Source organism: Balaenoptera physalus (genome assembly GCF_965194825.1).
Source record: "Balaenoptera physalus genome assembly, chromosome: 1".
Lineage (NCBI taxonomy): Eukaryota > Metazoa > Chordata > Mammalia > Artiodactyla > Balaenopteridae > Balaenoptera > Balaenoptera physalus.
The window spans coordinates 35425871-35452305 of NC_138882.1; the positions used below are offsets into that span (position 1 = coordinate 35425871).

Genomic DNA, 26435 nt, shown 5'->3' on the forward strand with positions numbered 1-26435 from the left:
CAGAATCACGCCATGCTCGTGGAGGCGGGGGGGAGGGCCAATCTCCCTTGACTACTGGAGTCAGTCAGGATCTCGCTGCTCCCGGGCCGCAGGCTCTGGGGAGGCCTCGGGGTGAGAGGGAAGTTGCCTGGCCTCAGACTGAGGAGGCCACATGGCATCTACCAAAAGAGACTGCCGGGGCAGCTGTCCCAGGGGCTCAGCAGGAGAGGAAGCAAAATAACATTCCTGTGGGACCCAGACACTAGCCAGAGTACCACCCCCTGGACACCGTGCCTGCCGGCATCCCATCGCCTCCCCTGCTCCATGGCAGTCTTGCCGGTACAGCGTACAGACAGCCAGCCCCCGCCACTGCCTCTTCCAGCCTCTCTCAGCCCAGCTGCTTCCCGGGATTCCCAGGCGAATGGACAAGGGCTCCATGCTGAGAAGATGGAGTTCACCAGGAAAGAGAGCCGGGAGCATTCCCGAATAGCTGTCGCCTCATCCCCCAGCTTCACTCTTCCTTCTTCACACAGGAGGCGCTAAGTCAGCTGTGGTCTTTAGAAAGTGGGCAGACCATACTCTCTTGCACTTCTGTTGTGCCTTGGAGCAGTGATCCTGAAACTTGAGTGAGCCTCAGGACTCCCAGGAGGGTTCCCAGAGTTGCTGGTTCAGGAAGTCTGGGGTGGGGCTTGGGAATGTGCATTTATAACAAGCTCCCTAACAAGGGGATGCTGATGCTGGTCTGGGTACCACACTTGAGAACGATGCAGTTTCCAACGTCGTGAGAATCTCCAGCCAACACCAGGCTAAAGCACTTTGAGAGCCTCGATTGGGGGCCCAGTCCCGACACTGTCCTCAGATCCAGCCTGACAGGGGACGCACAGGAGGCTCTCGTCACATCTCGCCCTCCTTTAGTCCTTCCAGAATGTTGATCTCTGCTTCCATTCATCTTGGGGCAGCCCCCTTTCCCAGAGAGACCCATGATCCTCCCAAGGAAAGCTCCTCTCCTGTGAGTCCTTGAGAAAATTAGACTTGAGAGGACCTCCCTGAACAGGCTGCAACTGAAGCCCAGATTTATACAGAAAGTTAAAACAAGATACCTGGTGAGAGTCAGAGGAAAACCCAGATCCCTTTCGGGTTCTGGTGCAGCTACGCACCCTCTGCACTCCTGTTTCCTACTCGGCAGGAGATGAGAGACGGTGTGGAACCCAGGGGTGGGGAAAAACGGACACAAAAGAGACCCACCACTCACTTCAGGCTCCCCAAATATTACTGCCCCCCAGCACATCTGAACCCCATGCTGATTTTTTTCTTTTTTTTTTGAATTTATTTATTTTTGGCTGGGTTGGGTCTCCGTTGCTGCACGCGGGCTTTCTCTAGTTCTGGTGAGCGGGGGCTACTCTTTGTTGCAGTGCGCAGGCTTCTCATTGTTGTGGCTTCTCTTGTTGCGGAGCACGGGCTCCAGGTGCGCGGGCTTCAGTAGTTGCGGCATGAAGGCTCAGTAGTTGTGGCATGAAGGCTCAGTAGTTGTGGCTTGTGGGCTCTAGAGTGCAGGCTCAGGAGTTGTGGTGCACGGGCCCAGCTGCTCTGTGGCATGTGGGATCTTCCCGGACCAGGGCTCAAACCTGTGTCCCCTGCATTGGCAGGAGGACTCTTAACCACTGTGCCACCAGGGAAGCCCCCCATGCTGCTTTTGCTCTGTCAGTTCCCACGGCCCCCGCAGAAGGGCTGGCCTGTGGCCCCTGCAACACCTCTCGGGGGGTGCCTGCCTGCTGTGCTGAGGCCAAGGCAGCTGCTGTTTTCCAGTTGGGGCGACAGGCTGCTATAAACACTCGCTGAGGTTGCTATGGCAAAGTGAGTCTGCAGCCTGGCTATGGTGCAGCTATTTATGTGCCTGTAATGGCAGAGTGGTCTGTTTTGTATTATTTTACTTTTAAAGTTTTCCTTTCCCAACCCCCTAAAACAGCTTAAAAAAAAAAAAAAAAAAAAGTCAGCACAACTTTCTCAGGAACAAAAAGAGTATGGCCAGACTATAGAGCATGCGGTTTGAGCCAGCAAGGGGAACACCGAAGTGAGTAGAGTAAGTAAGCTCCTTTAAAGAAGGGGATGTATGGCTTCTTGCCCCTACATGCCTCTGCCTCAGCTCATCAAGGAGAAAGGCCCAAACTCAGGGTTTTCTCACCTCTGCACCACTCACACTGAGAAGAGACAAAGGCGCTTTGTCCTCTTCCTTCCTGTCAAAGGCTGGCTCCAGCCAGCAGCATTCCTCGCAGCCCCTTACTCCCCATCAGGCCCCACTGGCTGCCTGTATCATCAGGATGAAGATACGGAGACCTCCACAAGGGGTCGTGGGAAGAGAGCCTCAAAGCAAGCCCCACCCCCTACAACCTGGGTGCAGTGCCACCCAGCATGGAGCCTGGTCACTCCTGGCTGGAGGGCTGCAGGAAATGACCTCTGAGGTACCTCTGAAGGGACACATGTTTCCGCCACTTGTACAGAGAACTTTCATCCAATTCTTACACCTCAGGGAGCTCTGGGGTGAAGGGATACCCCTGCACAACAAGATTCAAGGTTCTAGTCAGGGTGGTGAGGACCTCTCACCAGCACCAAGGAGTCAGATGCTGAAGGATGACCAAAAGCGAGGTTGATTTATCCTTGGACACATATGTCTCCAGGGCACTAGGCACTTGGGAAAAGATTTTGGTAGAAATAGCGAGTACCTCCTACCTCCAGCTACTGGATGGGGCACTATAGCCTCCTACCTTCTCCACTTGCCCAGTCAAACTTAGAGTAACAAATGAGAACAAAGAAATGGGCCATCAGGCATAGGCAGCTCAAGAGGGGCAAGAGAGTGGAAGATTACCATGTGGTAATCTCACACACACACATATACACACCCACACACATACACAACTGAGCTGAAAGTGTGTGCTGACTGATAAATATGCCAGCCACTAAATGATATCTAAGGAATAGAGAGACACCTTCCAGAAACAGCTGCTTGGAATACAAAAGATGCTGCAGAATTTTTACCATTCTTCTTTCTCCACCTTATTCCAGTTCCTTTTGGATTGTTATACACTTAGTAGGAGAAAAAACCCCACTGCTGATGGGCATATTAATCAGATTAAAAAATAAAGTTAGGGCAGTGTTAAGAAGAGCAAATCTCACAGACTGTTCAATTCTGTCTATCTCAGATTATAACTGAATGTCTTGCAGATACCACTATGGCTCAGAAAGGCTATCAATGAGAACAGCCCCCAAGGGGAAGAGAGAGGAAGAAGGGGGAAGCTGCTGCTGATTCCACAAGGGAAGCACCCTCTGCTGCCCCAGGAAAGGTCAAAGTCCTAACTGACAGCCGGGTGAGCTGATATCTTGCTGGGAAAATCAGAACTTGGGACACAAATCAGTCTTGGCAGCACCTTGAGGTCAAAAGAGCAGAGCAGGCATGGTTTCTAGGCTTGTCAAACCAACTGTCATCAGCATCCCGTTGTTCCTGTAGGGTAGGAAGGGAGCAGGGAGGAGGTAAGGAAAGGGCCCAATATGGGGCACCGTCCTGGATTGTCGGGAGTAGGCTGATAGCATCATAGACACCAGTGTTTCTGTTCCTAAGTCTCAGGGTATTTACTCAGGCTGAGTGGCCATTACTTGGGAATACATAAAAGACAAAGAAACAGACATGTCTCCGAACCCCCAAGGTAGAGTAAGCTTCCAAAAATCATGGTTAGAAAGAGCATCTATTCAAAAGGGCTCAGATCCACAGTGATGGACACAGGGCCCACTGTTGAAAGAAACAACGGGCAGGCAGAGAGGTGACTCAGCCCCAGCTGGTGGCTGTTTATGGAAATCTCACGGGAGAGAAAGAGGAAGGTACTGTGTATTCTTCTGAGCGAGCAGAAAGGTTGTATCACCTCTCTCTCCCAGTGTCTGTCCCAGTGTCCAACCTAACATGTGGAGTTCATGAATGAACCACCCTTCTCTGCTCCAGTATGCTTTTGTTTCTAAGGGAAGGAGAAAGATGGAAGGGCCCAGAAGGGGACCCAATCTGCACAGAGAATCAGTTGTCTGTAAGTCCCAAGAAACACCCCCCCAGCACGGGCCCCATCTCCCCCTCTTGCCTCTGGGGCTATATCGTGTTGGTGTATTGGAGGCACATCACCCTTGTTCTCCAAGACACAGTAACGGGGCTTTTCTGGTGCAGACAGAAGGGAAACCAGCCATCACTGTAGGAATCATCCGCTCTCTAGGCAGAAGCAAAGGTAAACTATAAAGAATTCAAGTTCTCCTAACACCCATTTGATTCTAAACTCCCACACAGAGCATTTTGAACATCACTGCCATACCTCCAAGGAAAAACCTGGGAGAACTATGATGATGGTGGTTGGGGGGAGGTCTGTAGGAAGTGGCAAAAAAGGATGTTTTCTGGATTATTTTTGAAGCACTGAGCTACCAGAAATCATGGGAAAAATACCCAGTACCAATCTCTTTCCACCTCCTCATTTTTCTCTCTATACCTCATTTCTAAGCCTCTCACTTTGTTTTTTCACATCTCTGTATATCCCTTTCCCCATCTCTCCCTCTCTTCTTGCCTCCTTCCTTCTCTCTCTCTCTTCCTCTCACCTCCTCTATCTATCTATCTATCTATCTATCTATCTATCTATCTATCTATCTATCTATCTATCTCATTCTCAAAATCTCTCTCATTCTCTCTTTTCCACATCTCCGGGGACAACCTAATTGGACAGAATTCCATTCTCCTTACCTGGGTAATTTCTGAAACCAATCAGCCCTGTCAAGTCCACATTGGCTCAAATAGTGAAAGAGTATGGAAGTGCTGAGAGGCAAGCCGGGCACTCATGGGGCTGCCACAACTAGCGCCAACACAGGGCCGATCTGTGTCATGGGTCATGGATGATGGGCCCAAAGGCACACAGGATGAACTCTATGAACCAATCTGCATTCTCCCAAATCTACCTGGAGCTTGCCTGGATAAGTCAAATATGTAGTATCTAACCATGCTTGAAGCAGAGGCAAACACTGAAGACTCAGAAGTGAGAAGCCCTAACAGAGATGGGGGGAGAGGAAGGATATGAGACTATTCTTATGGATTAAAAAGTAAAGTCAGGATTTAGTATGCTCAGCCAAGTTCCCAATCCAGTATAAATAGGAAGTGGCCTGATGGAGGAAGAGGCTGGGAGATCAGACAGATGTAAAATACAACTTGTGCTACAACTGGACTCTGGCTCCTTTCAGTACTCCCACAGAAGGTGAAAATTCAGAACTGAACATGATAAACTAGTCTTACCCAACCACAAGCTGCAAGGTGGCTCCACTATTCCACCTGAATTCCACTCTGAACCTATAAAACTGAGGCTGGGAATAGACAGATGGAGGCAAACGTTCAGCTCCCTGGTGACATGGCTACCTTCTCCTAGCTCTCCCCACCACCGTGCAAGGATTCAAGGATTTGCAGAGGGGACCAGAGGAGGAGCAGCAGAAGGCATCCTAACCCAGCAGAGCCAGAACTCTGTAGGCATCTCACACTATTTACCTAACATTTGCTTCTGCAAAGGTTTGTGGGAGCTCCAGTCTCACATGCCCTGGCCAGCTGTTCCAAATCAGTTAAGACCTCTATCTCCAGAGAAAATCCTTTTCAGCATGAGAGGAGGGGTCAGTGCCCTCCCTTCAAGGCTTCAGCCACTAAACCCTCCCATGGCAAGCCTCCAAGTCCAAAGAGAAGCCAAGGACAGGCCAGCCCACTCTCTCCCCTCCCACCTCCAGTGGCCAACTCAAGAAAGAGGACTCCTTCGTGGGGGAAGTCCCTCGGCAGTGAGGCTATGGAAACTTTGCCGTCTAAGGCTGTGGAATTCTTCTACCGGGCTCCTGCAGTTAATCATCACAGCTCCCTGGATTCCCTACTTGGGGCTTTAAAAGGTAGCACCAGAGCAAGAAGTACAAACATGTCAAGAAGAAAAAGAAAAAAAAGTTGGTATAAGCTAAAAGATAAGCACCTCCAACAGAGTTTTCTAAGCAACCGAGTAATTGTGAGAAGGGAAAGGAGAAAAGAGCGTAAGAAAAATAAGTGTGGACCAGACGCTCCAGAATACGCTTCAGGATTCCCAGCTAATGCTGCCTATATTCATACTCTGGATCTCACAGGGAACGTTTCTCCCATTCCTAACCAACTTGTAAAAGGATTATATAGGGGTTGGTTTGTTTGAAACTTTCTTCCTTTAGCAGAACTGAAAATTCAGAGGCTCCTGTCCCACTTTGGAAAAACGTGTTAGAGACCTCGCAGCTGTGAGTACAAGGCTTTGGAGCATTAACTTCCAAGGTGGTAGAAGTGGCCTCTTAGGCCAAGTTGCCATGGTTTCCAAGAGAACAAACAGAATATGGCCCTAAAGAGGGGTAGGAGGGTAAACTGCCTTTTTCTTCCAATGGGAGTAGTTTCAAGAGCCAAGACAGGAGGGGGATATCGTAAAATGAAGAGAAGTTTACAGAAGGTTACAGGGGACAGAAAATGGACTTGATAGTCCCCATTCTTCCTGGGGAGGCTAGGGTGAAGGCCCCATTTTTAGGATGATAAGGCACTATGTAGGGGGTGAAATAAACCTAGGAATTACATAGGAAGATGAGCAACTTCTCTTCTATATCAAATGCCCAGCCAACCTAACCTAGGAGGCAAGGAGAACAGAGGCTGAAACTGAGTTGCTTTGGGAGAGGCAAGGACCTCCAAAGCCTCTAAGTTTTGCCTGCAAGAGGACAGGTGAGACAACTGTCCCCAGAAGTGATGCGTAGAGGTGCTGTTCCCCAGAACTGAGGCCCACCCCACTGGCCGCTCCCTACACCAGCATCAGCGTACTGCCTCTCCAGGCCCCCTGGTCAGGACTCTTTACTCTCGTTCCAAAAGGAGCCAGATGGGGCAAAGTGGTGTCAAGTGCCAAAATGCTACCATGTCTTTCCAGCAGGAGCTGGCAGGTGAATGGGGCCACCTGGCCTAGGAATTCCCTTTCATGCTCATGGGCAGCTCTCTGCATTGTACAAGAACCCCCTGGATGCCTCCTCTAGAGCTGCTGCCAGCTTGACTCACACTGGAGAGATGGAAAGGAGACAGACCTGCTCAGCACTCCACTACACCCAGAAGCAGTGATTGCAGCACCTCTGTAGGTTAAGTACCATGTATGCCCCGCTACCTTCTCAAAGCAGAGTGGGGCCAGGGGTTGACTGGCCACAAGCTAGGAGACAGGCCAGACCTAATCACAACTTCATTATTAGTAACTGCACTCAAGAGTAAGTTCCTCGGCTTTTCAGGGAGCAGATCCTCTGCACTTCCTACCAGCTACAGCAAACACCTCACAGAATCCCAGAATCATAGCCTGGCAGGGAACTTTGGGGAAAGCCTAATACAAATCCCCTCATTTTACACTGAAGCCTCTATGAGTCAAACACTGTGCTGGGCACTAGGACAAAAAGACTATACAATCTAGATGGAGGACTTCCCTAGTGGCCCAGTGGTTAAGACTCTGTGCTCCCAATGCAGGGGGCCTGGGTTCAGGGAACTAGATCCTGCATGCTGCAACTAAGAGCCCACATGCCACAACTAAAACATCCCGCATGCTGCAACGAAGATCCCACGTGCTGCAACTAAGACCCTGCCGCAGCCAAATAAGTAAATATTAAAAAAAAAAAAAAAAAAAAATCTAGGGGCTTCCCTGGTGGCGCAGAGGTTAAGAATCCGCCTGCCAATGCCAGGGACACAGGTTTGAGCCCTGGTCGAGGAAGATCCCACGTGCCTCGGAGCAAGAAAGCCCGTGTGCAACAACTACTGAGCCTGTGCTCTAGAGCCCGCGAGCCACAACTACTGAGCCCACGCGCCTAGAGCCCGTGCTCCGCAACAAGAGAAGCCACTGCAATGAGAAGCCCGCGCACTGCAACGAAGAGTAGCCCCCGCTCGCTGCAACTAGAGAAAGCCCGCGCGCAGCAATGAAGACCCAACGCAGCCAAAAATAAAATAAATTTTTAAAATAATTAATTAATTAACTTAAAAAAATCTAGATGGGAAAGCGGGGGGCAGATGATGCAAAGAAATCTGTCTTAGGTGTCAAATGAAGGGCGGAAATACCTCACTTACCCATTCACCTGTGTGTATCCAACACCTCCAGGGTCTGCTCTGCAGGCCAGCTTGCAGCCATCACGTGACTGCCAGGGAGCGCTCACTCACAGCACCCTCACCCCCCAACTCTGGGCTCAGCCCACACCCTGAGCAAAGCAGAGGTTTCTTACAGCTTTCCAGAGCTGCTACATACAGGTGTGCAGAGTGTGCCCTGAATATGATGAGCCATGGTAAGGAGGGGGTTGGGAGATGAGACATGCTAAGTTTTGCCAGGTAGGCTATGCACCCATGTGCTGCGTTCATCTGAAGGGAGCATCTTGCTAACATCTTTATAAAGGTGTCTTACGGGCTGGCAGTTGCGCTTAACCGTCAACCTGGCACATTGCCTTGGGTCAGTAGACCCTAAGAAATATCTAAAGAAGAAAATCAGAAGTGAATCCAGTGTGACCAGAGGATACACCAGAAGCAGCCAGTCCCGTGGGCCCAGGCCCTGATGGAGCTCTGCCTGGGGGCCAGATCTGCCCACTGTTGGCCAGGCTCTTGCCCCTCACAGCTCACAGGCTTTCCCTTAACAGTTCTTCCCAAGTAGCACTAGGCTTGCCTTCCCCTCAGCACACTCTCCTCCAAATCCATTCTGCCTAGGCCTTAATTTCCTCATCTGAAAAAAGGAGATAATGAGAGTAACTGGTCTCATATGAAGTTGAGAGGGTTATTACTTCTTTTGTATCCAAAGGCCCATTGCCTTTGGATGAAGATCAGTTGCATTAAGAAGCTTTTGCAGAATGGAGGCAACCAAGGCTGCCCCTTTGTCAGAGGCTCACAGTGCCTCTGGCCACCTTGTTCCTATACCTCCCAGTACTGGGTCTGGATCCTGGCTCTGTGTGCCAGGAAGACATTGATACTCTCCATTCATGGACTTCTCCATAATCTCCAACTTTTGCAGCTTTATCTTGGGAATCTGTCTGCCTGAGGTTTTCTGTTAAGTGGTGTCAGGAAAACTGAGGAGAAAGGCAGAAAAGTTCATGAGAGTCAAAGAAGATTGTGGTAAGAACTCACATCCGGGTACTGCCTTGTAGTTTCAAAGCACTTTGATGTGTGATCTGAAAGCAGTCTTTTAAGATAAACAGGACTGATGATATTATTCCTTCTACAGACTTTATAACACATGGTCTTAGAGGTGACATGACTCAGTTAAGGCCACGCAACCACAGGAAGAGCCTAGAAGCTAAGACATACTACATGCTACAAGTTCCTATAAAGAAAGTGGAGAGAAACAGGAATAAGAGATAAGAGAGCAGCCTATATAAAACAGTCAGATGATTTTAGGCCCAACCCAGGATGTTGGGAGATTCCTGTCCTGATGAGCTCAGAGGATTAGTATAGGTTCTCCCACTTCCCCTGAGAAGTAACTGTGAGACATGCTGAGGGTATGTGTGATGACAGTGTGTGTCATCATCTTAGCCACGGACACCTTGAGGGTACAGATTGTGGTCCACATAAAGGCTATGCAGCTCTGGTGCATTGAGGGGGTGTGAAAGGGAGAGAAGCAGAGAAGGGAGAACAAAAAAGGGTGGAGGAAGATTCAGAGAAAGGAAGAGAGCCCTTCCCTTAAGGGAACTCCCAGATACAGAAGTCTAAATAAAGAAGACAGGACACGTCTCTATTAATAAACCCTATGATTATAGTATAGTACACACAGAAATACTGACGTGCCAAGCAGGAGACCAGAAATGACAGAGATTGATGAGAAGAAATATAAAAAACAAAAACATACGAACAAAAACTTAAAAATATAAACAGGAAAACCAAAGTTGCTCTAGAGTCTCTAGACCCTTTGCCTACAGCACTGAAAACAGAGCATCCCTGGGGCAGCAGTAGGCTCTGGACCCAAGAATGCAGGCAAAGGCAAGCTTGTAGCCCCAGATAATCCCTTCTCTCCTTTGCCACTAGCACTTCTGGGTTCAGGTGACGTCAGCACATTATGTACCTGTTGGGAAGAGACCTCTGGAAAGGTGAAACCCCAGAAGAGGCTTCAGAGCAGAGTTTACAAACAGCACACTTGGCTGCACCCTCTCCCACCATCTGGGACAGTGACACCCCTCCGTGTTCTGCTGCAAGAGGCTGTTCTCTCCATATTATTGCAAATTATGATATGCCCAAAGAAATTCGATTAAAGAAAAGAGAGCAGGGACTTCCCTGGTGGCGTAGTGGTTAAGAATCCGCCTGCCAATGCAGGGGACACGGGTTCGAGCCCTGCTCCGGGAAGATCCCACATGGCGCGGAGCAACTAAGCCCGCGTGCCACAACTACTGAAGCCCGCATACTTAGAGCCAGTGCTCCGCAACAAGAGAAGCCACCACAATGAGAAGCCTGCGCACTGAAACGAAGAGTAGCCCCTGCTCACCGCAACTAGAGAAAGCCTGCGTGCAGCAACGAAGACCCAACGCAGCCAAAAATAAATATAGGCATAGGCATCTGCTTAGAACAGGTACAGCTAAGGCCTTCCTGACCCATGATGGAAATACAGGGTATCCAGTCTTTCTAAGGACCTCATATACGATCTCATTTGATCCAACAAACTAAGTGGATACTACCACCCTTATTTTACAGAGAAGAAAACTGGTTAAATACCTTGTCTAGGGCCACACAGTAAAGCAGAGCCAGAATCCAAACCCGAGTTTGGCAAAGGCCATACTTTTCCCACATTATTGCCTTGAAGGTGCTTTCCAGACATGAGGGTTCTTTTTCTCAGGGACCAGTCACCTTTTAAGGTATAGTGCAGTGATCAAGAGCACAGGCTCTGTGGGCAGGTGGGCCCAAACCCCAGATCACCATCACTACCTGTTTGACCTTGGGAAAGTTAGTTAATGTCTCTGTTTTTCCATTTTGGCACTGATAAAATGGGGATGATAATAGTAACCCCACTTAAAATATTTCAAAAGATTTTGAGATAACTGAATAATCCATGTAAAGGCACACAGTGCTGCCACACAGTAAGCACTCAAATATAATTATTGTGGTTATTATTTAACACTATCAATCAGCCCATTTCAACTGTTGGGTCTGGAGTCACTAGAGACCTGCTCACCTTCAGAAGGTGAGTGGAGAAGCACTGCAGTATTTCCCTTGCTTCTGCTTAAGGAAGAAATGAACACCTTAAGGTCATCCAGACTAATCTCTTTTCCAGTGTTAGAAACCATTCTCTTCTTACTGCTCCCTAAAGCTCTTACTCTCTCTTATATTAAACTGGGATCTAATTTGTGATCTCCACCATCAAAGTGATTGGCATGCAGTCTCACAATCTTACAACCACCTTTTTTAATAGCTTTTTTTTTTTTATCCCCTTTCAACAGTTGCAGAAGTTGAGGCCCAAAGTCCTATAGTTAACTAAGGTCCTATAGTGGTCAAGCCCGGCCATGAACCCAGGTCTGCCTGAATCCAAAGCTCCTGCTCTCAGCTATTATGTGGATACTTCTGCATCAAAGAAGAGAGGGAAAGTCTACTACATGGAAGAGGGGAAAGTAGGTGTGGTTGAATTCCAAATACCTGGATTGGAATCCAAGCTCTGTGACTTTGCACAAGTTCCCTACCAATAGCATCTATCATTTAGTGAGCACTAAGCATTTAATGAGCATTGTCATGTGTCAATCACTGTTTGACTTATTTTCACAGATAAGAAAATTGAGGGGCATTTATGCTGAAAACCACAAAGCTCCTAAGTAGAAGAGCCGCCGAGTTTCATTCTCATGCTGCCTGATGCTTTTCTTTTTATCGTGTTTCTCAGAGACTCAGTTTGTTCATTTTTAGATAGGGATCAATATTCACTCCCATTTAATTCATTTTTCAATAAATGAGTGCTTACTAAGTTCCAGATCTTGTTTTAAGCACAGACATATAGTAATAATAGAAACTGACATTTTAATGCCTACTTTGTGCCTGGTACTCTTTTGTATATTACCTGAAATTATGAAGATTAATGATTCACAATGACTAACATGACATCTACTCAATAAATGGTAACAGTTATTATTTTCTTCCATAGCATAGCCTTAACCTTTTTAAACTGTAACATTTCCTATTGTCTTCATTCTTTTCTTTCTTTCCATTTTCTTCCCCTCCACTAGTTTGGAAGTTATATTATTCCTAGTTTTTTAGTGTTAGCCTAGAAATCTTAAAATCCTAGAATGTATATTTAACTTAAAAACTTCTGATAATCAATATCTTTAACCTCTTCCCAAACAATACTCGGACCTTAGAACACTTAAACTCTACTTATCTTCCAATTTATATGCTATTGTTACTGGCAATTTTAATTACAGCTTCACTTTATTGCTATAAATTAGACACTGTTACCTTTATTTTCTTTGTGAGTAATATTTAGATTTAGCACCATGTTTATAATTTTCTTTGCTTATCATTCTTCCTTGTACCTTCCTTGTGGGTAATTTTTCTTCTTCTTGAACTATTTCCCTTAGAAGTTGCTTTTGTGGAAGGCCTATTGGTAGAAACCTGGTTTTGTTTGTCTACAAAGGGCCTTATTTTGCCCTCATTCTTGGAAGATTTTCACTGATGACAGAATATTGTGTTAGCAGTTTTTTGCTTCAGAACTTTGAAGATATTATTCCACTATCTTCTCGCTTTTACTGTTGAGGTTGAAAAATCTGTTGTCAGTCTAATTGTCATTCCCTTGAAGATAATTTATCTTTTGGGTTACTTTAAAATTATCTCTGGTGTTTTGTAGTTTCATTATTGTGTGTCTAATGGTGAATTTTATTTATCCCTCTTGGGATTCATTAGGCCTCACAAATATAATGATTATACTTCATCAATTCTTGACCACTGCTGCTTTAAACATTGTCATACTCTTATTTTCTCTATTATCTCATTATGGAGCATTAATTAAGTGTATATTGGGATCTTTTTTACTCTATTCCTGGGGTGGGGAAACTATACAACCTGGGCCAAATCTGGCTTGCTGCCTGTTTTTGTAAATAAAGCTTCATTGGCACACAGCCACATCCATTCATTTATATATTGTCTGTGACTGATTTCATGTTACAACAGCAGAGTTGAGTAGTTATGACAGAGACCATATGGGCCACAAAGCCTAAAATATTTACTATGTGGCCAATCTCTGATCTATTTTCTATGCCTCTATACCTCTTCCACATTTTCCATCTTCATCTCTTCCATCTTCCATTGTCTATAGTTACTCAGAAATATCTTATAACTTGTTAATTTTATCTTTAGCTGCAAAATACTACTTTAAGCTATTCATTGAAATTTTAACTTCTTTTGTTGTATTTTTTTCATTTTTAGAAGTTCTCTCTGGATATCTGCCTGGTCAATTGAGTTTCCTGTCCCTGCATCATTCTTTCAATACCCTCCTATTTCTTTTAACATATTAAATATATTTTAAAATTTTCTATATCCAATAACTCCAATGTCTGCAATTTTTGTGGGTCTGATCTGTGAAGTGTTATTTCTGCTGTTCAACTTCATTGGTAATCAGAGCAATGCCAATCAAGACCACTAAGAGACACTATTTACACCATTCAGTTGGCAAAAATTTGAAAGTCTGACGATACCAGGCACTTGAGAGGACATGGACCAACAGCATCTCTTACACTTTACTGGTAGAGGCAGAACCACTACAAACATATTGGGAACAATCTGTCATTATCTTATAAAGCTGAATATTCACATACTAAGACCTACCAGTTCCCTTCTGAGACTGATACCTAGGAGTGACTTGCAGAGAAAAACATGAACAGGAAAGTTTGTGGTAGCACTTTTCATTATGGTGAAAAAGCATGATAGCTTTGCTAATGGAATATTACATAACAGTGAAAACGAATGAACTGCAGCTACACTCAACAGGGATGAATCTTAGTATTATAATATTGAATGAAAATAAGCAAGCCCCAGAAGACTGTACACAGTATATATTTTTAATAAAGAATATGAAGATTAAATAATATATTTGTTTAGGCATACGTATGTTTATCCAAAGAATGGTAAACACAAAATTCTGGATAGTGGTTGGGATGGGTGATGAGGTAGGGGGATAGCATAGAAAGGGCTTACAGGTGGATGCAAAATATGGGAGTGATCTCATTTTTGGATTGGGTGGTGAGTTCAGGCGTCTTTAACAGGTTATTAAAATACATTAATAACCTATATAAATAAGTAGCAAAAGAGAGACATGCATAAACCAGTGAAGAAAATGTATCATGAACCATCCATTTTTGTGCACCAGAGAAATAAAAGGAAGAAAAAGAGCTAGAGATCAGAGAGAGAAGAAAGAAAAATGTTTCCAGTATTTCCGCCAGCAACATTTTTTAATCTGCGTGATCAAAGTCATGGATCTACCAAAAGTTAAGTTAGCAAGACTCTTTTAGATAAGACTTTCTGTTGTCGATTTCACGGTCTAAAGTTGCCATTTAACAACACAGTCAATATACTGCATTTGACCATGTTAGCTAGTAACATATCAACCAATTTAGAAATTCTGATTTTGGGCGTGGGGGCGGAGGGGGGGGGGCGCGGGCGCGGTGTCGGGTAGAGGTGGGAGTAAAGGGAAGCAGGGCAGAGGGCTGATTTGCATTATTCCTCTAGAGACCAGAGAGCCAGAAGGCGGGAGGGGCACAGAAGGAAGGTGGGAGGGAGAAGTCGGCAGTGACCTGATCCCCCGCTTTGGGCGGGGAGAGGTGGAAGAGAGGCATTTCATTTCACAATGGAGGGAGACAGCAACTGGGGGCAGAGGCCTAAGCGCCAGTCTCCTCTTGGATCCAAAGTAAAATAGCTCGGGGAGAACCCCCACCCCTTCCCGCCGAGACTTCCTGGGTCCTCTTGCTGCCACCAACCCCACCCAGACAGGGAGCTCTATGCAGGCTCTGGGCGCGGGAGGCCAGCGATGAGCTCCCGAGCCTCCGCCAGCACGAAATCCCCGGCCCAGCCTCCACACGCTGCCGCGCCGGCCTCTGTACGGTAGGCGGGCGGAGCCCCAGGGTAGCAGCTGGGCCGCCGCAGCTGCCCGGGCCTCCCCTTCCGCTCGCTGGGCCGGTCTAGCCCTCGCCCTCGCCCTGGCCCGGGGCGGCCGGGTTCCGACGTGTCGCAGCTCGGCTCCCAACGCGCCCGGGCCCGGCCCCGGCAGCAGCTGGGGCAGCAAATGCCTCGGCCCTTTCCAAGTCTGGCTCTGCACCAAAGCCCGGGAGAAGGCGGGCGCCTCCACCCCTCCGCCCGGGATTGCTCAGAGGAGGCAGTGACTCATCGCGCCGTCAGGCCGGGCAGCCCCCGGTCCTCCCCCAGGATTCTTGTCCTCCCCGTGCCACACCCCGGGGAGGAATCGCCACCCTTCAGCCTCGGGAACCCTTCCAGGTCTCACCCCGCCCTTCACCTAGCCTCCCTAAACACTCGAGAGCTCAACCCCGCGGTTTCAATGGCTCAGCCGGCTGCTCAGCAGTTTCCTCCAGAGAGCCCTGTCCCGGCGCTGCTGTGACCGCTGGGCGCAGGGCCGAGCTCCCCACTCTGCCCAGCACGCGCGCTTCACGAATGTTGATTTTCAGCGGCTGCATGATGTCAGAGGGCAGGGACAAATACTGGGGTGATTCTAGATGTTAGCATCCCAGTGGAAGGGAAGGCTGTGTTAAATCTGAGCGCCTGTGACACAGGACACTATGGTGTGTATGCAGAGTGCGTGATCTCCAGTGCTCACTCCTCCGCGCTGGGATGAGGGAGAGGTCAAACTGGAGGGCACCGCACTCATGTGGGGAACCTGGGCCCTAGAGTAGAGTGTGACCTGGTCAGGGTACAAGTGGGGACTGTGTGGATTCCCTGCACTCAATTTTTCTCGTCTGTAAAATTGAGGGAGTTGAGTGATAGCCCCTTCCAGTTCTGATATAATAGGATTCTAGGATTTGTAGTCTTAAACACTGGTTCATCTTGACATCCTCAGGAACACCTCTGAGCTCTAACAGTGTACTTTCACACATATATAGTGCTTTTAACTTTTCAGAACACTTCTATTTAGATTCTACACTCTCCCCCTAGATTATCTATTAACAATTCTCATGGTTAGAAACAAATGACAAATGAAGAAACTGAGGTTCAGAGGTTAAGGGGTTTGCTCAAGGTCACGTTGTTAGCTAGTGGCATGGTCGAGTGGAACTCCATTAAGGGGCTCTTTTTAGTGCCTCTAGAGTTCCAGCTTTTTTACCTACTTTGAGCAAACCATTCACACTTGCTGGGTCTCACCCTCCATCTACAGCACGGAGAGAACCCACCCTACCTAAGAAAGAGGGCTCAAATTTTAGATGAGCTGGAGAAAAGGCCTTCCAAACCTCAGAGGAGTCACGTGAGTGAGGAGGGGCTTCCCCACTCAAGAATCTTCGTTGTACAAAGTACTTTTACATCCATTGTCTCATATGATTCTTGTAATGATCCTGTAAGGTATTCAGAATTATATTATCTGACACTTTAAGGAGAATGAAAAGGCTGAAGCTTAGCAGTTGGGTGACACCTGCAATGATAACACCCAGTCTGTTATTTTCCTGTGTTATGGCAGGAGGTTCTGGAGTAACTAGTATAATAACAAAGATTCCTCTATTTCATAATGGAAACCAAAGCATCTCCCTCCATCTTCCTCATCTATCTCCCTAAGATGGCCTAGGAAGGAGGAAGGTACAGGGATGAAACCTCCCTAGGAAGGAGGAAAGTGCAAAGGTGAAACCTCCCTGTAGGCCAGGGGACAAAATGGTGGAAGGCTTCCCCAGAGTCACGTAGGGAGGTGGCACCAGCTCGTGGATGAACCCAAGACTTCGTGTCCCAGCCCTTGAGCCTGCACTGAACAAGTGCCAACATTCTTCGGATAAGTCTATATCCATCATGGTGGTCACCAAGACTCTTTGTCACTCTCAAATGTATAATTGCTGGTTTGTGCAACCTCTAAGAGGCTGACATCTTAGGCTTTCATTCCAAAGCATCCTAACTGTTGAGGGGTGTTGAGCTGCCTACCAAAAGCACAGGGACTTTCTGTCTCCATCATATGCACTCGACCTTGTCTTTGTCCCCAGCCCTACGTTTGCTAATTTTGGTGGTGGTGACGGCCTCTTGCTCTTCCTAACTCCTTTCTCTCTGCCCCTCCCTGATCTAGTCCTCGATGATTATTTAAAAGACAAAAACAAAAAAACCATTTCTTTTCTTTAAAAATACAGCCCAAGATGGGACTTCCCTGGTGGCACAGTGGTTAATAATCTGCCTGCCAATTCAGGGGACACAGGTTGGATCCCTGGTCCAGGAAGCTCCCACATGCCGTGGAGCAACTAAGCTCTTGCGCCATAACTACTGAGTCTGTGCTCTAGAGCCCTTGAGCCACAACTACTGAGCCCTCGTGCCACAACTACTGAAGCCTGCACACCCTAGAGCCCACGTGCCGCAACTACTGAGCCCGCGTGCCTAGAGCCCGTGCTCCGCAACAAGAGAAGCCACCACAATGAGAAGCCCGCGCACCGCAACTAGAGAAAGCCCGTGCACAGCAATGAAGACCCAACACAGCCAAAAATAAATAAAAATTTTTTAAATAATTGAAAAAATAATAAAAAATATATACAGCCCAAGATAAAGTATACTCAGCCTCTTTCACACATACGCATTTAAGAGAAAGAAGGCAGGAAAGCCATGTGGTTCTTTCCAACCAGGGGCTAGTGTGAGAGCAGGAGGAGCCAGCCTCTCTGCCGTTAATGAGTAATTCCTCTCACAGGTTTATACGGGGCTTGATTTAGGGTGTTCCACATCTTCTTCCAGAGAGCCCGGCCCTTAACGGAGCCTGTGTAAAAGGCACTTTACATTTTTAACTCTCACTTCAAACACAAGTTGGCCTGGACCCTCATGTGGGATCCAGACACACAAAGGGAAAGAATTTTCAAAGGCAATTCAAGAATTCCAAGCTTTCTCCCCTCTCTGATCTCTTCATCCCAGGTTCAGACCCCTGTGCCCCACCCAGGTTGGCTCCAGACTGTCAACTTTCAAGGCAAAGGGTGCAGGCAACAGTATCTTTATTTCCCTTCCCAAATCACATCAACCTTTTGCCTCAGGTTGCCTGCTATTATTTGATTCCATGGACCATATTTTTAACTGACTTGTGGCCAGTTTCTTAGGATGTAGGAAAATGCTCATGACTTAGTATTGGGTAAGAAAAAATTTGAATCAGAAACTTGATATTCAATGTAGTCCCAATTTTGTTTTAAAAATGTTTAGAGTCACCTACATATATAAAAGAATAAAAGAGAATACACGAAAATGTTAACAATTATCTCTGGACTTATGGAAGTCTTACTTATCCCTTAAGAAAAGCATGCAAACCAGAAAGTACGAAAAACAGATTCTGTGAGTGGGTATGCAGGGGATGTTCTGCCTGCTTAGGGTAAGAGAGAGGCAGAGTTGCCTAGGGCTTAGACAGGATAACTAAGGAACTGAGTGAGAAACAGCCCTGACTTACACTGGGGCACAAGTTAGCTTCCAGTTAGACAAGGGACTTTGGGATTGGCCAGCCCTGGGGAGCTCTGAAGTGCAGCTGTTTACAGCAACAGGTGCATGAGATAAGCTGAGTAAGTTAACAGGAGAACGTGCACTTCACCAATCTGAATACAGCTGGAATCCTGGGTTGCCTCATGTTGTATTTATTCCAATGGTCTGATCTGTTTGTGCCCAAAACACTAGTGGAGGTTGGACAACAGAAAGAAGTGAAAAGGGAATTACCACCATTGCCACGGTTCTAAGATGGAGCCCCAGCCCTCCTCCCCACCTTGTAGTGGCCATGTAAAGTTATACAGAGGCAGCCCCAGGGAGCCTCACAATCTCCCAGCAGGGGTCCGAGGAAAAGGAAACAGGTGAAGTGGGGACAGCTTCCTCAGACAGGCTTAACAATTCTTGGAGGCCAACTCCCTAAGCAAAGTCTCCTGGGGCACTGGCTACTGTTTCTTTTCACAACCCAGTCACCAACCTCCCAGGAAGATCCCCCAGTCTCTGCCACCAAGCCCAGCTGAGCTGTTACCCCCTCCTAGGTGCCCTTGCCTCCACCCTTAGAAGTTTTGCTTTCCCCATTCTAGGTTTGCAAATTCAAATGCCTACACAGACCAGGCAGGCACAGAAATGAGTGAAGCAGGCTGAGCGTTAGGCAGTAGGCAGCAGGGAGAGGAGGAGTTCGTGGCAAACTAGAAAGCATACGCGTGTCTGAATGGGGCGGCAGGTACTCAGTTCCTGCTAACTGTTGCCATGGAAAAAAGGTAGGATTTTTGTCAGACTTCCACTTTTGGAGAAGAGGCAAGAAATTTGGATTTCTATGGGAAATCTTATTTTTAAAATTTGCTAACCAGCTCTAAGTAATCTGCAGGGTTGTTTGGGTATGAGGAGAATTGGGAGTTAAAACATCCCTGCAGTATACTTAGGCCAGACTATTCATTTTGCACCTGAACAAACAGCAGCCCCGATCTATCCCCAAAGTGACAGAGCAACTTAAAGGGTTCAAATTCCACATCTCGCAACTTCTAATCTAGAACTCGTTCCTCTAGACCACCCTGCTCGTCATTAGGAGTCCTTCGCAATTATTCAGCATGAGATGATGAAGTGTTGAACAGGGATGGTGACCCTGGGAAATAAAAAGGTAAACTCTGCTGTGATCTTGACTCTAGTTTACAGAAAAATTTCTATTTGTTTATTCAGTCATTCATCCATCCAGCGTTTACTGATGATCATTCCTTGAACCAAGAACTGTGCTAAACACTGGCTAAACAGAGCTAACGAAGGCACCACTCCCCCCTTCAAGCAGCTCACAGGCTGTGCGTGGGCTAGGCTGATGCTGTAGCCAGAGCCGAAAAAGTTGACACGTCCCGGCAACCACACTGCCATAGGCCTGCTCACACGAACTTGGTTAATACTCACATGCTCACTTCTTCTGAAAGCATCTCCTGTCACTGGATGCCATCCCTGAGAGACTGGGAGGGGGCTGGAGAATCTCCTCCACTCCAAGAGAGCCTGGAGCACTTAAGTAATCCACAGGAAGCAGGAGCAAGAACCCAGCCTCTCACTGCCAAGCCCCTTCCAGCTCAGGGAGGGCAAGTTCTGGTTCATGCATTACCTTGGCCAAGCTGCCACTTCATACCAGCTAAAGTTTGTGTGGGTGCGTAGTGGGCAGAGAGGAGGAGATCCCAGACTGGGACTCTCCGGCCTGTTTAATTTTTAAAATTTATTTATTTATTCATTTATCTTTTGCTGCATTGGGTCTTTGTTGCTGTGCGCGGGCTTTCTCTAGTTGCAGTGAGCGGGGGATACTCTTTGTTGCGGTGCGTGGGCTTCTCATGGCGGTGGCTTCTCTTGTTGTGGAGCACGGGATGTAGGCTCACGGGCTTCAGTAGTTGTGGCTCACGGGCTTTAAAGCGCAGGCTCAGTAGCTGTGGCGCACGGGCTTAGTTGCTCTGTGGCATGTGGGATCTTCCCGGACCAGGGCTCGAACCCGTGTCCCCTGCCTTGGCCGGTGGATTCTTAACCACTGCGCCACCAGGGAAGTCTCCTGGCCTGTTTATTAAGTAGGCTGCTTGGCAGCTGGCAGATGATCTGCATGATAGCAATGGCATCCTTGGGCCACAGCTTCTACAACCAAGTAGAGCACTGTCACCCAGTCTGGCTCCCTGCATCAACAATAGATTTCCCGGCATGGCTCTTACAGTATCTACCTCCCGGGGGAGGAATGCAAGGCAGGCGCAAACAAGGTGAGGTGACTGTAGCTCTCCACCTGCCACTCTGCCTTATTTTGCCAGAACTCTTGCTGTGCAAGGATCAAGCACAATCTTGGAACTGGCACTGAGAGGGTAACCTGCCATGTGGAAATGATGGGAGTCCCCAGTCAGCCCCTAAAGTCCTTTGGTGGAGAGTTGCAGGAAGCTGGGGCCTTCTGGGCCTTTCAGTTACCTGGAGACAATGGGCTATGACCCTTTTATAAAGGTAGTCAGCCCAAAAGTTAGCAGGGAGCAGGTGGGCAGGCTTGTGGGATCCATGGAGAAGGGAGAACTGGAGGGATGGAAGAGGAAAAACTGAAATTCAACAAGGACCTACTATGGGCCAAGACCTCAGAACATGTAGCACTATTTATTAATATGTTATCCGCTTTTTTCAGAGAAAGTTGAGTCCAGTCACATGGAAAAACTTGTCCGTGGTCACAAGGATGGCAAGGCAGACTTGAACCCAGTTCCGTTTGACTCTCCCAAATCTGGGATTGGGAAGGTTGTCTGGGTGATTGAAGACAGAGAGCATTGCTATAGAGAAGGGCATGGGAAGAGATTCAGGATTTAGTAAACTCTGGACCCTGGGGCTGAAAACCCAATGGAAATTAGCATTATTTTCTCTAGGGAGAGAGGAGCTTGGCAACCTATTTCCTGTTCCAGTAAGTGAATTTTCCAGTGTTTGGGAAATCTCCTTTCACCTGCTCCCTTCACAGGGCTAAGTGTCTTAGGTCAGATGTACAGGACAGGAGACACAGATGGATATAGGGCCATACTTTCCTTTAGACTCCTCCATGTTGAGGGACTGTTCCTAATGTCTCCCATCAAAGTAGAGTTGAGCAGGGATCAGAGGCACACCCAGAGGGTTACCCCAGTTATTTCAGTGGCCCATCCTCCAACAGTTAGAATATTACCCTTTTCCCTCTGACCATGGGAAGCCCAGGAGTACATAAGATACTAAAACAAAATCCACTCAACGATTTTTTTAATTGAGCACTTACTATATGCCACATACTATTTTAGGTGGGATACATAAGTGAACAAAAAGAATAAGACCTTTGCCCTCATGGAACATACATTACAGCAGGATCAACATAAAATATCTTTTTTTTGGTGAGTCTTGGTTAATAGAAAGGGTCTTAGTGTCAGACAGCCCTGGGTCAAATATCAGCCTAGCCCTAACTTAGCTTGCTGAGTGTTAGCTTTCTTATCTATAAAATGAAACAATGACACATTGTAGGGATGTTGTAAGGATAAAAGATAACGTACATAAAATGCCTGGCATATAGCAGAGTTCAAAAATGGTATTCTTATTTTTCCAGGCCCACCTGAACATGCAGATTCTGGGACAACTCACATGCTCTCTTCTTTAGGGGCTGCATGCAGGGCATCATCTCCACGATGTCCTTAGTGACAGTCCGGTGTGGTAAAGAGCATACTTGGGTTTGCATCTACCTAAGGTCAAGGATTTCCCCTCTAGAAACATCTGCTCCCACCCATAGCCCCTGTTGAAGGGATAGGCCTGGGTGGTCATGATTTGATTAGTCCACACTCTCCTCAAGCAGGCCACGGATAATTAGCAGGGGTGGACATTGGACCTGAGCTGGAAATCAGCATCTCTTGACATTTGGATGGAGAAACTGAGTTAATTTACTTTGGAGAGTTAGGCAGGAAGGTCATATTGGAGAAACTGAGTTAATTTACTTTGGAGAGCTAAGCAGGAAGGTCATATCAATTTGGAGATTGAACCTGTTGCTTGGTGAACCACAATGGGTGCTGCGCATGTGGACCAGGAGGCAGAGAAGAGAGTGCTAGCACTTCCAGAGAAAAGACGCGGTCCACCAGGCGCTGCACTGCCTGATGCTAATCCTGTGATATTTCTCTGTAACCTCCTAAAGCCCCCTTTTACTTGTGCTTCTTTGGGTTGGTTCTGTTCTGCAACCAGATGATGTCTAAGACAAATCCAGTACCTGTCTCAGACGGTGGTTATTGTGACATAATTTGAAATCAGCATATTTAGCCGACATTCAATAAATGCTGTCGAATCTCTCCCTATTCTTGTCAACCACTCAGTCATTCAGCAATGGAAAGAGGAAATTCAGAAATGGGCTACACTTGGGTTGCACCTCAGCCTGTGTTTTATGAACATCTTTACTAATCTGTAAAATGAAGATAATACTAGTATTACTTTACTTTCTGCTAAGAATATTAAATGATGGGACTTCCCTGGTGGCACAGTGGTTAAGAATCCACCTGCCAATGCAGGGGGCACGGGTTCGAGCCCTGGTCCAGGAAGCTCCCACATGCCATGGAGCAACTAAGCGCCTGAGCCACAACTACAGAGCCTGTACTCTAGAGCCCATGAGCCACACTACTGAGCCCACGTGCCACAACTACTGAAGCCCACGTGCTTAGAGCCCATGCTCCGCAACAAAGAGTAGCCACCACAATGAGAAGCCCGCATGCCGCAACTAGAGAAAGCCCGTGCACAGCAACGAAGACCCAATGCAGCCAAAATAAATAAATAAATAAATTAAAAAAAAGAATATTAAATGAGGTAATCCAAATTTAATACCTAGCACATAATTAATGGATGTTAGCTCAGACTATTACTTCTACTGTTGTTATTATTTAAGATGCAACAAGTGTTGTTTTAGATCTTGATCTAGGCAAGGAGAGAAGACACGGTAAGAGCAGAATCTGGAGTGGACAGTGAGAGATCAGAGAAGGATGTGCTGGCAAGTGGCGTCAAACGACTGGGCAGTAGAGGCGACCGAAATGCGAACTGGAAAATGAGAAGGGGGGCACTGGAATAATAAGCCTTACATACATCCAGCACTTCAGCGTTTACCCAATGCTGTCATCTACCGTATCTCATTTGTCCATCACAACACTCTACAGGGTAGATAAGGAAAGGTGATATTATATACACGTTATAGATGGGAAAACTGAGGTTCAATAAAGATGTGTATAACATGTATCAACTGAATCTAAATCCACTCTTTTATCCTTCAATATCACACTGCCAAGTAGGGTGGAAGGGCTGAAATGAGAAGTAAGGATTGGAGGAGAAACTGGAGGGTTTCTCTTGAAGTTCATTTTTTCATTCCGAGGTTCCATTCAGATGGAACTCTGCATATCCCTGCAACAGAATGTCTCTGCCCCATCAGATTCTGAGGACATAAGCAGGGGATTACAAAGTCAGATGACACTGGGATGCCAGCCCAAGGACTGGGTATACCAGGCTGGACCAACACCCAGCTCCAGCACCAGGCCCTGGCCCAGAAGGCAAAGGACAAGGGCAAGTCCTTCATCATCAGGCCACAGTCTCATTGGTAACACAGGGGTGCCTCTCCCAGCTCAATCCTTCATGGAATCTAGGCCTTATCTTCCTGAATTCGGGGGTTAAAGGTATTCTCCAAGAACACAAATGCAAGTTCTCTGGAACACTGCTACAATCAGAGCTTGCTGTGGGCGCCCAGGCTCAGGATGCTTGCCCTTGAGCTGAAAGTAGGTGATTTTTAGTCCTTCCCTGACTTCTGGACGCCACTTCTCTCCAAATACTAACGTAGCACCTGGCACACAGTTTGTGCTTACTTTGTGTTTGTTGAATGAACAAATAAATAAATAAACAAGCAAATGAATGACAGATTGGCTCTGGCAATAAAATCGATCTGTGCTGTCCCATTACAGTGGCTCAACCCTGCTGATTCTTAGCCCCAAAATCAGAGCTCCCAGCCAACCTGGGTTAGTCAGCTCCCAAGGAAGAAGTGAAGGTCAGAGCGCTTCCCCTCCACACTCCTTCCGAGAGGCCACATCCTGAGAAAAGGGCTGGGCTGGGGACACCCAGGCAGAAGGAGGTCCTTTTCCAGGACTTGTGCTTCCCCTCTCCATTATCCTGCCTCTCTCAGCTCAAGGCCCAGCTGCCTGGAAGGGGCTGTGGAAGAAAACCAGGTCCATCAGGAGCTACACAGTGATAAGGGTGGTGCCAAAAGTGCTTCTCCTTTGCATATTCTCTAGTCCTAATGACCTTAATTGTTAATAATAGCAGCAACAATAGCAATCACAGCACAGCACTTTTATGGTTTCTAGCATCTTTCTTCCAAAAAGCTTCTAGCACATGACTTCATTGTGTCACACGTCATCCTAAGAGGGGCTGGAATAATTCTCCCAGTTACACGGGTAGAGAAATTGGGTACCAACACGGTTTGGTATTGATCTGGCTCACGCAGTGATGCACTGAGGGGCTCAGGGGCCCAGTCACAGACTTGGAGTGGGGAGAACTGGGCTTGGCCTCCAACTAGTCTGGTGTCCTTGGGCAAGTCTCTAGTTTTCAGTTTTCTCACTTGGGATAAAGGGAAATTGGACCATCTCTCCAACTCTATCCATCTCAAATGCCTGGCTCAATAAAATGAGCTACCCCCCCCACCCAAAGCCTGGTGACTGACCTCCCCTGTACCAAGGTCAGAAAGTCCCTGGAAGTTTGGATGCCAGCTCTGCCTATCCTAGCATCCTAATAGATGTCCTGTGAGTGCTCCCCACAAAGAAGGTTGTAGTACAGACAGTGGGGAGAAAACATCAAAAAATCATCCTAATGGTCCATGAGCACCAGGCGAGCAGGCAGGCAGCAGGCTGCTGCTGAGGCCAGATGCCATCCTGCTTGAGACCCAGGTGCTGGCTCAGACAGAGGGCTGGAGGCATTTCAGCAGGAGGGAGCAGACAGCCTCCCTCACCTGCCAGAGCATCTGACTCTCCACGATGCTGAGTGTCCTCAGCCAGATGCAGCAGTACCACCCTTCCTCCCAATCTACCCCCACCCCCATCGTCTCCTTCATCAAAGCTATTTTCTCTCCTCATTCAAATCCTGTTTGGCAATCACCTCCCCCAAGAATAATTTTCAGGTGAGCCCTGCCAAATTCTGGTCCCCACATTCCCACTAATACCCCTTCAGCTCCTATATCACTGTGCCAGATGAGGCTTCCAGTGTGTGTCCCCGCTGTTGTCTGCCACTAGAGGGGCAAATATTAGATGGATATTTCCTATTTCTTCCTTTCTTAGTTTCCTCCATTCTCAATCCCCAAGATATGAAGCAGGGCATTCAGGGCACAGGAATAGTGGACTATAGATGGACAGCACTCTCCTCTCTACCCATGGGCAGCTGCCCTGGCCAGTTACCAGAAATGCTAATGCTGAAATCTCAACCAGAGTCTGAACAAGGGGTCGGCCAATGTGTCTACCTCCAGGGCCGAAAGTCTGGATTGAGAGGTAGGATAGGCCGGCCTAGCAACTGGTGGCTTTACCCAAATTTCTCCAAACTCGATCCATTGTTCAGATGAAAATCTCATCTCTCCATCCCACGGCACTGATTGTAGTTCCTGATTTCCAATATCTAATAATATTAATATTATGTTGAATCACATTAAATTGCCTTTTATAGGTTAAAAGCGGTTACAAACTGGCAATTTCATATGGTTGGACCTAATAACTCTTTGGGGGGATCATGTTCCTTAGGAGATAGTAAACTACCTGAAGGCTTGGATTTCTGTATCTCTAGCTAACCTTTCTTT

At 47.2% G+C, this 26435-nt stretch overlaps 1 protein-coding gene across 5 annotated transcripts in view; it reads right to left on the bottom strand.

Annotated features, from left to right (window-relative positions):
• ATP2B4 (ATPase plasma membrane Ca2+ transporting 4) overlaps window positions 1-26435 on the bottom strand; it is a 90490-nt gene that overhangs the window by 55700 nt on the left and 8355 nt on the right. The window contains exon 2 of one of the 5 annotated variants that reach the window (XM_082432500.1): window positions 19561-19739. The exons of the other annotated variants lie outside the window; for them this stretch is intronic. The gene's annotated coding sequence lies outside the window, so the exon portion shown is untranslated. The remainder of the gene's footprint in view (window positions 1-19560; window positions 19740-26435) is intronic. 5 annotated transcript variants of the gene reach the window in all.